Below are 14704 nucleotides of genomic sequence, written 5' to 3' on the forward strand. Positions count from 1 at the left end.
CAGTCCACGCCACACAAACCTTGCTACCCGTGTAGCCGCTTGCTGCGTGTAGTGGACTCCTGACCTATCCAGCGGAGCCCGAAACCCCACCACCCTATGGCGCAAGTCGAGGAACCTGCAGCCCACACGGTCGCAGAACCGTCTCAGCCTCTGATTCAGACCCTCCATTCGGCTCTGTACCAAAGGTCCGCAGTCAGTCCTGTCGACGATGCTGCAGATGGTGAGCTCTGCTTTCATCCCACTAGCGAGACTGGCAGTCTTCACCAAATCAGATAGCCGCCGGAAGCCAGAGAGGATTTCCTCCGATCCATAGCGACACATACCATTGGTTCCGACATGAGCGACCACCTGCAGATGGGTGCACCCTGTACCCTTCATGGCATCCGGAAGGACCCTTTCCACATCTGGAATGACTCCCCCCCGGTATGCACACGGAGTGCACATTGGTTTTCTTCCCCTCTCTTGCCGCCGTATCCCTAAGGGGCCCCATTACGCGCCTGACGTTGGAACTCCCAACTACCAGTAAGCCCACCCTCTGCGACCGCCCGGACCTTGCAGACTGAGGGGCAACCTCTGGAACAGGACAAGCAGCCATGTCAGGCCGAAGATCAGTATCAGCCTGAGACAGAGCCTGAAACCGGTTCGTCAGACAAACTGGAGAGGCCTTCCGTTTAGCCCTCCGGGTGTCTTTCGCCCCCTGGCACACCTTGAGACGACCTCCCACTCAACCACAGGTGAGGGATCAGCCTCAATGCGGGCAGTATCCCGGGCAACCACAGTATCCCGGGCATAGAAGGAACAGTTGGAAGGCAGCACCATTGCAGGAACGCATCAAGATTGGTGAAACCAGCCATAATGATTGCTTAAGAACAATTTCATATAATAGCCTTCAGGTACTGAGAGATAATGTAATATTGTTACACAAGAGTTGGGTGAAAATAGTGAAAGAAGAGTATATTATATTTATATGTATCGATCTATCTGTGGTCCCACTCCTTCGTGTATATTGTGATTGATAATCATTTTAAAGTCGAGGACTGTTCAAAACGACATTCACTGAATAAAATTGTCGTCACTGAATTTTTTCTTGAAGTTGTACTTGTAACAGAAAATTCTGTGGACGCATCTGACTGTGATGGTGTTTATAAGTAAAAAAAGTTTGGAAACTTTTGAGTGTTTTACTAAACAACTACTTTACGTTTTAAAATTCGTAGGATGTTCCTAACAGTTCATACGTACGAAAATAACGCATATTTTCACGGCAGCTTTGTATACAAAAGTGCTAGTCATGCTGTATATGATATGAACGAAATTAATCGCAGTTATGAGTTCTTAATCGTTTTTGCCTCATTTCCACGTAACAAACTATATGTGTTCTGTCTTTAACTAACCTGACTCAAGCATCAACTCAAAATTCGCTATCTTTACGAGCCACGCAATTCTTTTCGTGTTGGCTGCTTTACATTACGATCGCCGTTGGCTATGACGTCACGATGCTGTTTTTGGCCCTGTCTCTGGGTGATATTGTCTCATTGCCGGCCGCGGTGGCCGTGTGGTTCTAGCGCTGCAGTCCGGAACCGCGGGGCTGCTACGGTCGCAGGTTCGAATCCTGCCTCGGGCATGGATGTGTGTGATGTCCTTAGGTTAGTTAGGTTTAAGTAGTTCTAAGTTCTAGGGAACTGATGACCTAAGATGTTAAGTCCCATAGTGCTCAGAGCCATTTGAACCATTTTTTTATTGTCTCATTCCAAATTAGAATCACTCTCATCATCACTAAAACAGCAAAGGCTTTTGCTTTCTTCTTCGCGTTCTGTTTCTGAATCTTCTGCAAAGGTATAATTATGAAACAATTGAGAAGATGTATCAAACAAATATTCATAGCTTTATTGTGTATAAATGTGTACCTAATGGTTGATCCAGTTACTGAGATCGGTATTTGGTCCCCATCAAACCAGTGGCATTCATGTAGATTATTAAGTTCGTGCCATCCGTTTTGATTCTCGTGCCGGTAATTCCCATATATGAGAGATGAATTCAGCTCTTTCTCCTTGTTGAGTTCTTTCTGACAGGAAGGAAAATTTTAGGCACGAAAATTCTTGGCATCAACATGTTTGGCTGGAATTTTGAAACAGTTTTAAAATTATTCGTCCTTGAAAACAGTTGCTAATCTTGAATTATTAATAGAAGCCGCTCGGATGACACACAAAGTTTTCTAGGGTCTCAGAAACTTCACTTTCATATATAAATGGCTTAGATTTTTTAATGACACGTGATATTTTTCTGAATCTCTCAATATTGTCTATTTGCTATAGAATGCAGTGTCAAAATTGCAAATAGGTGAAAACCAGCGAATGAGCTACAAAACAATTCTCGCAGTTTTTTCTGTAACGTAGTGAGGTCAGTTTATCCTTACGCGTTTCCCAAGCAGATTTTCATCCAGATTGTGGAGTTACTTTTCAGATTAGGCGTGTTACTTCACACGATTGCAAAAATATTAGTATCGGAATAACGAATCAAAATATTACAGTCATTAATAATATTTCGGGTGTGATACACAATCTTAGTATCGTGTGAACGGCATTCGAAGTTATTTAGTACCGTTTTTACAATTCACCCTTCAGATACGCGATATTCGTAAAATTTATTATAACTGCTTTTAACTCGCTTCATACCATGAATTATGTTCTTTCTTCACATTCCCAATGACTGATTAAGAATTTAATGAACGTGTTCTTGAATTTCATGTTCCTCAATCGCTTACAGAAATCAGAAAGACGGTTTTGATCTGTTACGCTAATATGGTAGTTTGATAATGAAGCTGTATTATTAAAACAATGATCCATATCTTTCAAGGAAGGCATTTAGTGGCAATTAAAAATGATAGTGATATCGTTTGGTGAATATGACGTTACGGATTATGAAATAGTGACGAAAGTTTGCTACACATTTTTCATTCGATGTGAAACGAAAAAACTACCAATTAAAATAACTTCAATGTATGATGAGAATTGTTGTCGGTGCCTGTTTCTAAGCACTTCACAAGAGCAGATTTCTCTATTTTACAGTTTGTCTTACCTAGGTGAAACACAAACAAAGATAAAATTACACACACAAAAAAAAGTTTTACATCACCCGGTTTCCAGAACTTCTGAAGACAGACGTTGACTATGGATATTGTATCACAGACACAGTCCATTTGACTGTTCAGAGATGTCACTAAACCCGCCGAAAGATGTAAACAACCATGCCTGAGCAGCGCCTATTAGACAGAGGGGTCCGACAGCCGATCAGTTCCAGTCATTCCACCACGAAGCAAGTACACGGCTCGTGTTGTCTGTAATTCAGCCATGCCTAGACGATCAATACCGCGGTTCGATCGCGTCCGCATTGTTACTTTTTGCCAGGAAGGGCTCTCAACAAGGGAAGTGTCCAGGCGTCTCTGATCGAACCAAAGCGACGTTGTTCAGACATGGAGGAGATACAGAGAGACAGGAACTGTCGACGGCATGCCTCACTCAGGCCGTCCAAGGGCTATTTATTGCAGTGGGTGACTGCTATCTATGGATTATGTCTCGGAGGAACCCTGGCAGCAACCCCACCATGTTGAACGATGCTTTGCGTGCAGCCACAGGACGTCGTGTTATGACTCAAATAGTGCGCAATAAGATGCATGATGCGTAGCTTCACTCCCGACCTCCATGGTGGGGTCCATCTTTGCATCCACGTCACCATGCATCGCGTTACAGATGGGCCCAACAACATGCCGAATGGACCGCTCATGATTGGCATCACGTTCTCTTCACCGATGAGTTTCGCATATGCCTTCAACCAGACAATCGTCGGAGACGTCTTTGGAGGCAACTCGGTCAGGCTGAACGCCTTAGACACACTGTCCAGCGAGTGCAGCGAAGTGGAGTTTCCTGTGGTTTTGGGGTGGCATTATATTGGGCCGACGTACACTACTAGTGGTCATGGAAGGCGCCGTAGCGGCTGTACGATACGTGAATGCTATCCTCCGACCGATAGTACAAAGATATCGGCAGCATAATGGTGAGGCATTCGTCTTCATGGACGACAATTCGCGCCCCCATTGTGCACATCTTGTGAATGACTCCCTTCAGGATAACGACAATGCTCGACTAGGTGGCCAGTATGTTCTCCAGACATGAACCGTATCGAACATGTCTGGGATAGATTTAAAAGGGCTGTTTATGGACGACGTGACTCACCAACCACTCCGAGGGATCTACGCTGAATCACCGTTGAGGAGTGGGACTATCTGGACCAACCGTGCCTTGATGAACTTGTAGATAGTATGCCACGACGAATAAAGGCATGCATCGATGGAAGAGGACGTGCTCCTGGGTATTAGAGATACCAGTGTGTACAGCAATCTGGACCACCACCTCTGGACGTGTCGCTGTGTGGTGGTACAACATGCAATGTGTGATTTCCAGGAGCAATAAAAGGGGCTTAAATGATGTTTCTCTCATCCAATTTTCTGTACAGTTTCCGGAACTCTCGGAACCGAGGTGATGCGAAACTTTATTTTTCATGTGTATTTATTAATAATATACGTTTGTTTGATATCATAAATATTTAAAAAAAACTTGAAAAAATATTACTGCGTAAATAGAAACAAATTAAACTTAAGCGGGGCGTGCATCGCACGTCTCACGTGCACTTTCACTTTCAGCGTCCTAGCCTCCCCACCACAAAATTCTATTTTCTTCTTTTTTTTGTATGGTAATATGGTGGTAAACGAAGCGAAAGACAAAGGTATCGGACAGTATAAAGTGGTTGCACCATGTACTTTTTTTGACACTTTTGCTGATGGTGGTAGTCCCAGCTAGGTGCTGGCTGACATTTACGAGGGTTGCCCAGAGAGTAATGCAACGCATTTTTTTCGTGAGCCGAAAACAATGATACGAATGCGAGACGTTACGTACGGATTATTTGAAGTCTCCTGAGTGAGCATGCCAAGTTTCCGTCACTTCAGACAGATAGCGTACCTGCCGGACAGTTTCAAAGTGTGTGATGTGCGTTACAAGCAACGTTCTGTTATTGAATTTCTCACTGCAGAGAAAGAAACTGCGGAACATTCACAAACGATCGTGCAAAGTCTATGGAGCATCTGATGTCGGCAGAAGTTCAGTAAGTCGCGGGGCACGAAGGGTGGGGTCATCAGAAGGCGGTTCGGCGGAGTTCCACGATTTGCACGGACTGGGAGAACATCCGCGGCTGTCACACCTGACTTTTTGCAGGGAGCTGATGCTGTCATTCTTTAAAGGATGCCATTCTTGGAAGTCATTTTGAGGACGATGAGGAGGTGATTCACCCAGTGAAGCACTGGCTCCACCACCAGGACGGGATTGGTACCGACAGGGCATACCAACACCGACTCGAAGGAAGGCCTCGGCGCTTGTTCGTGACGTCACGTCAGCTAGGCACGGCGAACGCCAGGTCTGTTGCAGGCATACTCATAATGGTGGTCTCTCCCTCCCTGACACAGGAAAATGTGAAACTATTGGCGGTAGTTGATCAAGACACATTGCTCTGAGAGATTTCTGCGATCAATTAATTTTGCAATTCATTACACTTCTTAACAAATAGTGTACTCCTGAACTTAAATTTCCACCTGTTTTAAGGGTTGACATACAAAAACAACTTCATGGTCCAGCAGCAACAGAATTCGTGCTTCTTTACCTTATATGTAAATCTGAGGAAGTTACGTTTGTACTGGGTTGCTTTTACAAGAAACTGTGAACATATTGTTGCTCTTCTTTAGGTATCTTGGTTGACTATGGGGTGAGGCGCACTGAAAGTTAATGAAATATGTTGCGATTGTACACGTTGCGGGAGGGGGTGGGGAACAGAAGAAGAGGCAAAAGAGAGAGACTTGTTTTATCAAATAAAATTTTTTTTATCTTATAAAGTTCCTCCTTTCAGTGGCAAGAGGTGAAAATTTATCTTTTCTAATGTGCATGTTTAAAAAAGTTTAAGCTCAGCAGTATTTTCGATGTATGAAGCTATTTTGTTTCCTGTTTAGAATTACTTTCGTTGAAAACGACTGTAATCTAATGACTGGCAACAGTTGGACATTTACACATGTAAATTAGTTCACATTTCCAGTGACGATGTCAAACGAAAATAAATAAATAAATGAAAGAAACGAGTTCATTGTAAGGGGGTTGGGGTAAGTTTCGATAACAAAATGGATCAAGTAAATATAGTTTCTTGAATGTAAAATTTCCGAAGCTTGCAATGGGGCAAAGCTTCTATCATTTTGATCTACGTTTGTTTCGACAGGATTCAGTAACACAGAACTATGATCTTCATTTGTAGCTTTAAGTAGTAAGAAAATCTTTCATCTAAATAAAACTGCAGAATCGAAAACAATACCAAACAGTTTGTCCAAAAATAAGAGATTTACAGTGATAAGCACGCCCAGGCGTTTCTGCCTGCAACAGACCTGGCGTTCGCCGTGCCTAGCTGACGTGACGCCACCAACAAGCGCCGAGGCCTTCCTTTGAGTCGGTGTTGGGCATACACGCCCTTGTTTAGCGCTGGAGAAAGGCCACAGGACGGGATGGGGATTACGAGGAAAAATAGGGTGTGTAGTTAAAACACCATTATGTTCAATAAAGAGTTGTTGAAGAAAAAAAAATGCGCTGCATTACTTTCTGGGTAACCCTCGTATATCAGCATTTTATATTGCTAATAATGCATAAAAGAAGTTTTAGCTAGTATAATTTAGTATCCAGACATTAAATTTTAAGAAACCGTTTGAATGCAAACTTCATCATAATGCCCTTTTTTGTTATGTTGTGAATAAAATCATATTAAAACACCAAATAGTATAAAATAGTTGGACATTTTGGGATGGGGTCACAGACTAATAGGGGACGGCCGAGCATTCAGATATACAGGACTTCGACAAAAATATGGAAAAAAAGGCGAGAAATGCATGTTTGAACACAAATGTAGATCCAAGCCAATTCTGCAAGTTACACTGTCGTCTTTTACCACGATCGTCACCTGTGCAATGCCCTCAATACGTTGCAAAAGTCACTCGTCGTCAGCACAGTGTTTTGTGCAATTGTGAGTGCATTATGGCGGATACGACGGTGCCTAACGGGTACTGCTGAGTGTAGTTGCTCCTCTAAACAGCACCTCATACGAGCAAACCAGTTGCGTCTTTACCTGTGGTTAGTCGTACTTTAGGTACATGGGTTATGCAGGGTTCTATTTAAAAACGAATAGGTCGAGCTGTTCGCGTCTGCTTGCATGCCCCACAGTATTTCGTTGCAAATAATAATCAATAGCTCCAATCCTGCAGCGAAATAGTCAGTGCACTGACTAGAACTGCGACTTAATAAAATACACATAAATTCAAAATGAAATTTAAGTGAATAATTTAATAAAAAGGGTTCTACCTAATGTTTTTAATTGATGTAGACATAGGGGGGTTGTTTGGGGAAGGAGACCAGACAGCGAGGTCATCGGTCTCATTGGATTAGGGAAGGACGGGGAAGGAAGTCGGCCGTGCCCTTTCAAAGGAACCATCCCGGCATTTGCCTGGAGCGATTTAGGGAAATCACGGAAAACCTAAATCAGGATGGCCGGACGCGGGATTGAACCGTCGTCCTCCCGAATGCGAGTCCAGTGTCTAACCACTGCGCCACCTCGCTCGGTAATGTAGACAACAGAGAATTATGTTGAATAACGTTTATTCAAGAAAGGCCATCCTAAATAAACGTGAAGTGGTCCTACGATATTCACTTAAAAACTGGCAGGAAGTACACTTATCAAATGCAGTAAAGTTACATTGAGAGCGTTATGAGAATGGTAAGAAAATCCCCAAACTAAATTGCAATCAAAGATACGCGAAAACTAAGTCCAATTGGTAACCACAGTACTCCAAATATTCACCAGTTCAAAACAGTTCACAGTTCAACACGATGAGTTACAAATTATCACACATGCTACAAAGAATAATAACTAGTACTGTGTCTATAGTCAGTTCCGTAATTGACTGTGTGGCTGATCCCGGCAGAGGTTCGAGTCCTCCCTCGGGCATGGGCGTGTGTGTTTGTCCTTAGGATAATTTAGGTTAAGTAGTGTGTAAGCTTAGTAACTGATGACCGTAGCAGTTAAGTCCCATAAGATTTCACACACATTTGAACATTTTTTTTTCAGTTCCGTAATACAAGCGGAAAAACGTTAGAGTCCTACTATTGCTCACATTCAGACCTCTCGAAATGTAGGATCCCTTCTGAAGTACGTTAGCGGCCTTTCATCATCCAGAGTCAGACACTCCCACGATCGAATACAACCAGAGACAGGTCTGCCTACCCCCAGAACTCGAAGTGTCGAGAATCGTCCTGTAGTATTAAAGATACTGAAATATTTTTGTATCAAATGATGCTCCTCATTTGTCTGAGTTCGCTGACGTATTCAGATTTGCTTTAATACATGGCTGTAAATTATTATAGATTCCTGAAGAGCTGCAAGAAGCCATTTTTTAGCTAGTCTGATACCCTGCTATTTCTTAGAGTATTTTCTGTGCAAAAGGCCATGCGAGCTACAGACGTCCAAATTCCGATATTTGGGATTTACCGATTTTCGGCGATGTTGCTCGTCTTTGTACATAGATTCGCCCGTACCGGTCGCGTAGCCGGACCTCCTGCAGCGATCCCTGGGCACTGGGGCCTCTGAGTTCAGCCTTGCAACAGTTTCACCTCCCCGGGTACTACTCTCATTCGGCCAAATGCTTCGCCTACATACGCGTAACATTACACGGAACTAAGTGAATTCGAACGTGGACTAATTGTTGGTGCTCGTATGGTAGGTGCTTCAAAAGTGTTTTGGTGTTATAAAGAGAAACCGTATCGAATATTTATACCGCATACAGGGAAATCGAAAAAAGAAAAAATAACCTGCTAAGTCACAATGGGGACGAAAGTGTATGTTGAGAGATTGTGGCAGACGGTCACTGAAAAGGATTGTGACGAAAAAAATAAGATGATAACTGCAAAACTTCCTGCAGAACCAATTGTCGCACCCACGAATTCGGTCAGCATCAAACCAACACGAAGGGAGCTCCATAAGCAGCGAACTGTGGGGCGAACAGGAATTCTGAAAGCCCTTATCAGTGGTGCAAATACCAACAACAGGAAAACATGGTGGCGAAGTCATAAACCATGGAGTATGGAGCAAGGAAGAAAGTACTTTTGCAAGATCAGTCTTGTACCACACCGTTTCCAACTTCAGGCCCAGTTTATGTTCTGAGAATGAATCATCGATGGGGTACTGTGACAATTTGGGCAGCCATATCTTTTGTTTCATAGGCTCCATGGTTCCTTCTCAAGGTCGCATTACTGCAAAGGTTTATGTTATCATTTTGGCTGATCGAGTCCATTCCATGGTACAATATATGTTCCCCAGTGATGACTCTGTGTTCCAAGACGCTAGGGCCCCTTTGTAAAAAAATTGGAAATTTGTGGTAAGAACTATGGGACCAAACTGCCTAGGTCATCGGTCCCTAGGCTTACGCACTACTTAATTTAACTTAAACTAACTTACGCTAAGGACAACACACACACCCAGGCCCGAGGAGGACTCGAACCTCCGACGGGAGGAGGCCCCTTTGTGCCATACTTTGGAGAGAAGGATGTATGACTGCTATCCACCCCTATCATCATCACCTGGACTTACCACTATTTTGCAGGAAGAATGGTATAAGAGTCCTTTGAAAACTGTAAAGGACCTGTATTTACGCACGCCGAGACTACTGGAAGCTGCTTCGAATGCCACCATATTAGGCATAGTAATGTGTTGTGTTTTCGGTGTTTCCATGTTTTGTCCATCCCCTAAATTGCTGGGGCGTCAAGGAATTACGGAATCTTTCGTCAATACAGAATGGTCTCCAAACGATCTGGCATAGTGGCGTGCAAGGCCAGGCTAGATATCAAAGAGTTCTGTAATTGGTCTCCTCCTATCGTAATACGTATAATTAAAAGCACATCTTAGTTTTATAAGATCATCCAGAAATTCAAGGCTGCCTTTCCACATTTCTCTGCAGTTTTGTTTGTTAGAAACTGGTTATTTTTCACAGTTCCCTGGTGTTTCTCTGGTATCCAAGCACAGGATTGTCAAAGGTGTGAAGGGAAGTACTTTAGATTGTACGCACCTCACTTCTCGGCTAAATATCAGAAGGAAACCATACTGTCGATGACAGCAAATATGCCAGAAATACGAACCTGAAGATAAGATTCTAAACGGCTTTAGTCAACAAAGCCTCTTAGTACAGGCTACGTTAATCGACTGCAGCGTCCGCTTCAAAACAGATTACAGTAAAACAAATCACAGTAACGTTTACGGATTTTAAATTATGTGTTATAATGTTTAATTTAATTATACGAAACGTGAAATCATGTTCAAGGTACAAAATGAAATCCGCGTTGTGGGGCGGCGAATAATTTATTGAAAAATATTGTTGCTGTATATATGCTTGCATGTTGAATCAGTTTCTGGCTTTTAGAATGTTGTTAATGCTGTCTTTCGCCGTTCTCAACACTGGCTCTCTATTTACTTTTTAGCACCCAGAAAGTAATTTAACAAAACGTGAAGCCAGTAATTAGAGTTCCTAGTGCCCACTTCATCTGAGACTACCATTATAGCTGCAGCTTATAGCTCTGAGGAATTAGGAGATTGTCCGGGATTTCTAATCAAAAACGATTTTCCAAAATAGTTGAGTATATTCTGAAGTTCACTGATAAAAAAACACAAGTATCCTTTCAACCTAACTAACAGAGCAGTTCAGAGTCTAATGCGCTGATGCAACTATAAATGTCCGAATTAAATGTTGAAATGTATGCTCGCCATAATTTGATGAGAGTATTTCATCAAACGCCACGCTAAATAATTGGTAGAATGTCTGTCCCGCGACGGCACGTGAAAATACGACAATACGCAAACTGAAGCTAGATAATGAAAATCATCCCAGAATTAACCCTTCACTTGAAATGATTTCATGGTTCCGCGTATCTCTAGTAACTTAATACGGCACCCGAGGCTGTTTGTAGCAGTGATACCGATGCGACGCAACTCCCGACACAGATGGCGTGTTATTCAGCGTCTGGAGAGAACTGGGGCCTTGCTTCCTCACGCAGCGTTCTTATGCATATAGCTGCGGTGCGGACGGCTAAGGGAATGCCTGATAAAATCGGCTCTCCCGACTAGCCGCTGGGCTAGTAACGCACCACTTCAAGTTACATAATAATTTATAGCTTCTTTTGCTGATGGCCGATGAAGCTCTTAATTTAAACGTGCATTCAGCACGCAGGTAAGTATTGATAATAAAATTTTGACGTGGCTAAGTTAAATATCTTGGGCGAGAGAATTAATTTAATTACACTGCACGCAGTAGATGAGCTCTGAACTGGCCCTTTTGAGATCCGCTATCGCTATAATTTTATAGGTATTCAAAAGATACTTTTCACATCTTCATAGTCATAGCGGACCTCCAACCTATTTAAATCTAAACATCCTGGCCTTATTTATTAGCCTACTTAATCTATCTTGCTTCCTTCAGTTTTGAGACGAAAACCAGAAAATCATGAATGTCCACTAAAATCTTAATTTGTGAACTCCAAAGTACTGTTTTTATTAAATCATTATGAAAGATGAATCTAAATATAAATTTTGAAGTCTCTAGCTCTTTTCTGTTGCGCCAATGATTTTTTTTCAGAAAAACGTCCAAATTTCGAAAATGGCTGAAGTTATCGAACTGATATTTAACACACATTAATTTAGTATTATTCCCGACATGCTAGAAAAGTTTTAGGTCATTTGCTTGATTTTTAAGGTATTGTGCAACATTTATGACGTCAGAGCTAGTTACAGCAGACTGGCTGGCACACAATGGAAACTGATGTGAATTTACTACAGCGTGAGTAGGCTGCTTCCCTACATCACCCTCTACTTAAATTTTTTTGTTTATGAATGTTAATGAATGAAAAAAAAATTTAATTGCAAAAAGGGAAGCAAGAGTACAGTTTAACTCCCTATGAAAAATCAAAATTGAAATATAAACATGTAGAAACATTAAAGAAAACTGATTACCTACATTAATTATTTAAATTGTGAGCATGTTCACTGCCTTTTAAACAATGTCATTACTCAAAATTTTAAGCAAAGTCAATGAAATATTTTGGCATACATATTGCCTTAGACAAACAAACACATACAAATTGAAAAATTATGAAAATCTTAGATCCATTAAATACATTAAATACATTTTTACATACACAAATTCAAAGAAAATAACATGATACATAAACAGATGATTATCTTTTAGCAGTCTTTTCTAAACCTGAAAGAAAAGTTCACAAATAATTTTTACACACGTGGTTGTAGCCGCTTTGGCTGGCGTCCTACACTTCCATTCACAAGGGTAGAGGAGGGGAAGTTGGTATGGTGTGCGTCCTTCTTGATCACTCTAAATTACATGGGGAAAGGGAAGGGGTCACTGTGAGTTGTGTCCAAGTCACTCCACGCTTTCACGCAGCTACCAGGCTGCCATTATCTGGTTTGTCCTGTAGAACAAACAAAAAGAGTGCCTCAGACTCTGTTCACTTAATATCTATGGGTGGGTCACAATGAAATGGGGATATATACATTTTATCCTTCAATATTTTGCTGGAACAAAGTTAACAGAACTTTTTCAATTTTACTCTTACGGTTACTTAACTGTCATAAAATCGTTAACCAAATGGCTCAAAACGCCTTTAGTCATGTACTAGAGAAAATTTATGCTCCTAAGGCATATAATCATAAATCATATTTAATCTGAATTTATTATTTCTGGGCTGGAGCACTGAACCAATGCTCGGTATATTCCTGATACATTTGTATTTTAAGCACTTAACTGACTCATCTTTGATTACCTTATTCTTAGAGATAGTATGAGTATTATTAGTGGTTGTTTTCTCAGCTTCTTTGTACATGTGAGTAACTTTTGGTAATAGTACAGTTCTGAGTGTTCAAAACACACTACGTTTAGTTGACTACTAAATCCACTTATTGGTCCTCTGCTGTTGTCAGTTCCACATCTGAAATTAGGTACTTACTTACTTTGAAGTGTATTTATGCTGAGCTAAAATAATGTTTCACGTCTGTCAGTATGTTATTTATTTATTTTGCTAGTGTGTGTACTTATTTAACACTCACTCTATTAATATTTAAAGCATAGGATAGCACATTTATTTCATATCCATAGTGTATTGCAGCTGATTAGTTTGCTCACGTGGCAATCCATTTCCACTCGATCGGACGCTGAAACCTCAGATAGTCTCTCTCAGACCTACCGCTAAAGTGCATCAAGTAATTATGGACGAGCGTAATGCTAAATTCCTTAAAACTATAGGACACCATGAGCTGCTCTGTCTCATCTAACATAAGGGTACCTACGGTCGCATTCACGCCTCCAACTCATAACCTCAATACGTGTAGGTGTATCCTGTCACACACTACACTAAAATAATGGCCAGCTCCAACATTATAAATACTTCAGGGACGTGTCCTTCACGTCTCAACCACAAACACTGCTCAATTCTATTACACTGCCTTTCCTTGCTACACAAGGTGAATTCATCCTTACAACTTATCTGCATTTTTTTCATAACACTAAGCAATCTCTTTCTTACTATTTATTAGTTAGCTCTAATGCATACACTAGGTTTCACTACCACTTCAGATTCTGCTTGTCCATGAATTCATATATCTTTTTAAATTACTGTTGGTGGACCATTTCCAATAAAACAACACTTTGTACTTACTATATTACCAGGGTACTATACATAAATGTTACTCAAATACATTTGTATCTTAATTACCTCATACTTCTCTATTGTTTGTCACTATTAGGTTTGTCACATTAGGTATCTTTCTTCACTAATCGGTAGATAGAATAGTTACATAACTCATGGCTTGATAGTCATAACGGAAAATTTTAGTATTTGGAAAGAAAAGGTCGAAATTTTTGAGGACAGGAAAGAGGAAGAATGAGTGAGACCTGAAAGGGAAAGATCTCACACAGCTGGGACCGCACAGCTGCCACACTGTGTAGAGGTTACAGAACAACCTCCTCCCTACAGCATTCATTAGCTTCAGAAAATTTTAATATTGTAAAGAAGGGGTCGAAAATTTTGGTGGATAGGAAAGATGAAGATTGAGTGAGACCTGAAAAGGAAAGAAGATCTCACACAGCTGGGACTGCACAGCTGCCACACTGTGTAGAGGTTACAGAACAACCTCCTCCCTACAGCATTCATTCACTACCTTTGACCACGCCACGTCGATCTGAAAATACTTTATGATGCCTTTTTAGAACCTGTCTCAGTTCTTCCTTTTGATTGTCTGAAATCTTATCGATTTCCTGCAATTTAGCTTTTATTTTGTCTAAAATAATTGCTTCTTCTTCTTCTTCTGTGTTCAGCTTACTGTTACTAAGATTAACATCCTCGTCCCAATACCTCCTATTTTTCAGTACTCGTATAGGCAGCTCCCAAGTTCCATCATTAGTTACTACATGTTTATCACTAAAAGGGACTGTAATTACTCCAGTTATTGGCAAGACCATTTTTAACTGGCTTCTTTCAAAGTCAACAACACTCTGATATTTTGACAAGAAATCTATGCC

The sequence above is a fragment of the Schistocerca piceifrons genome, chromosome 6 (genome assembly GCF_021461385.2).
Source record: "Schistocerca piceifrons isolate TAMUIC-IGC-003096 chromosome 6, iqSchPice1.1, whole genome shotgun sequence".
Taxonomy (NCBI): domain Eukaryota; kingdom Metazoa; phylum Arthropoda; class Insecta; order Orthoptera; family Acrididae; genus Schistocerca; species Schistocerca piceifrons.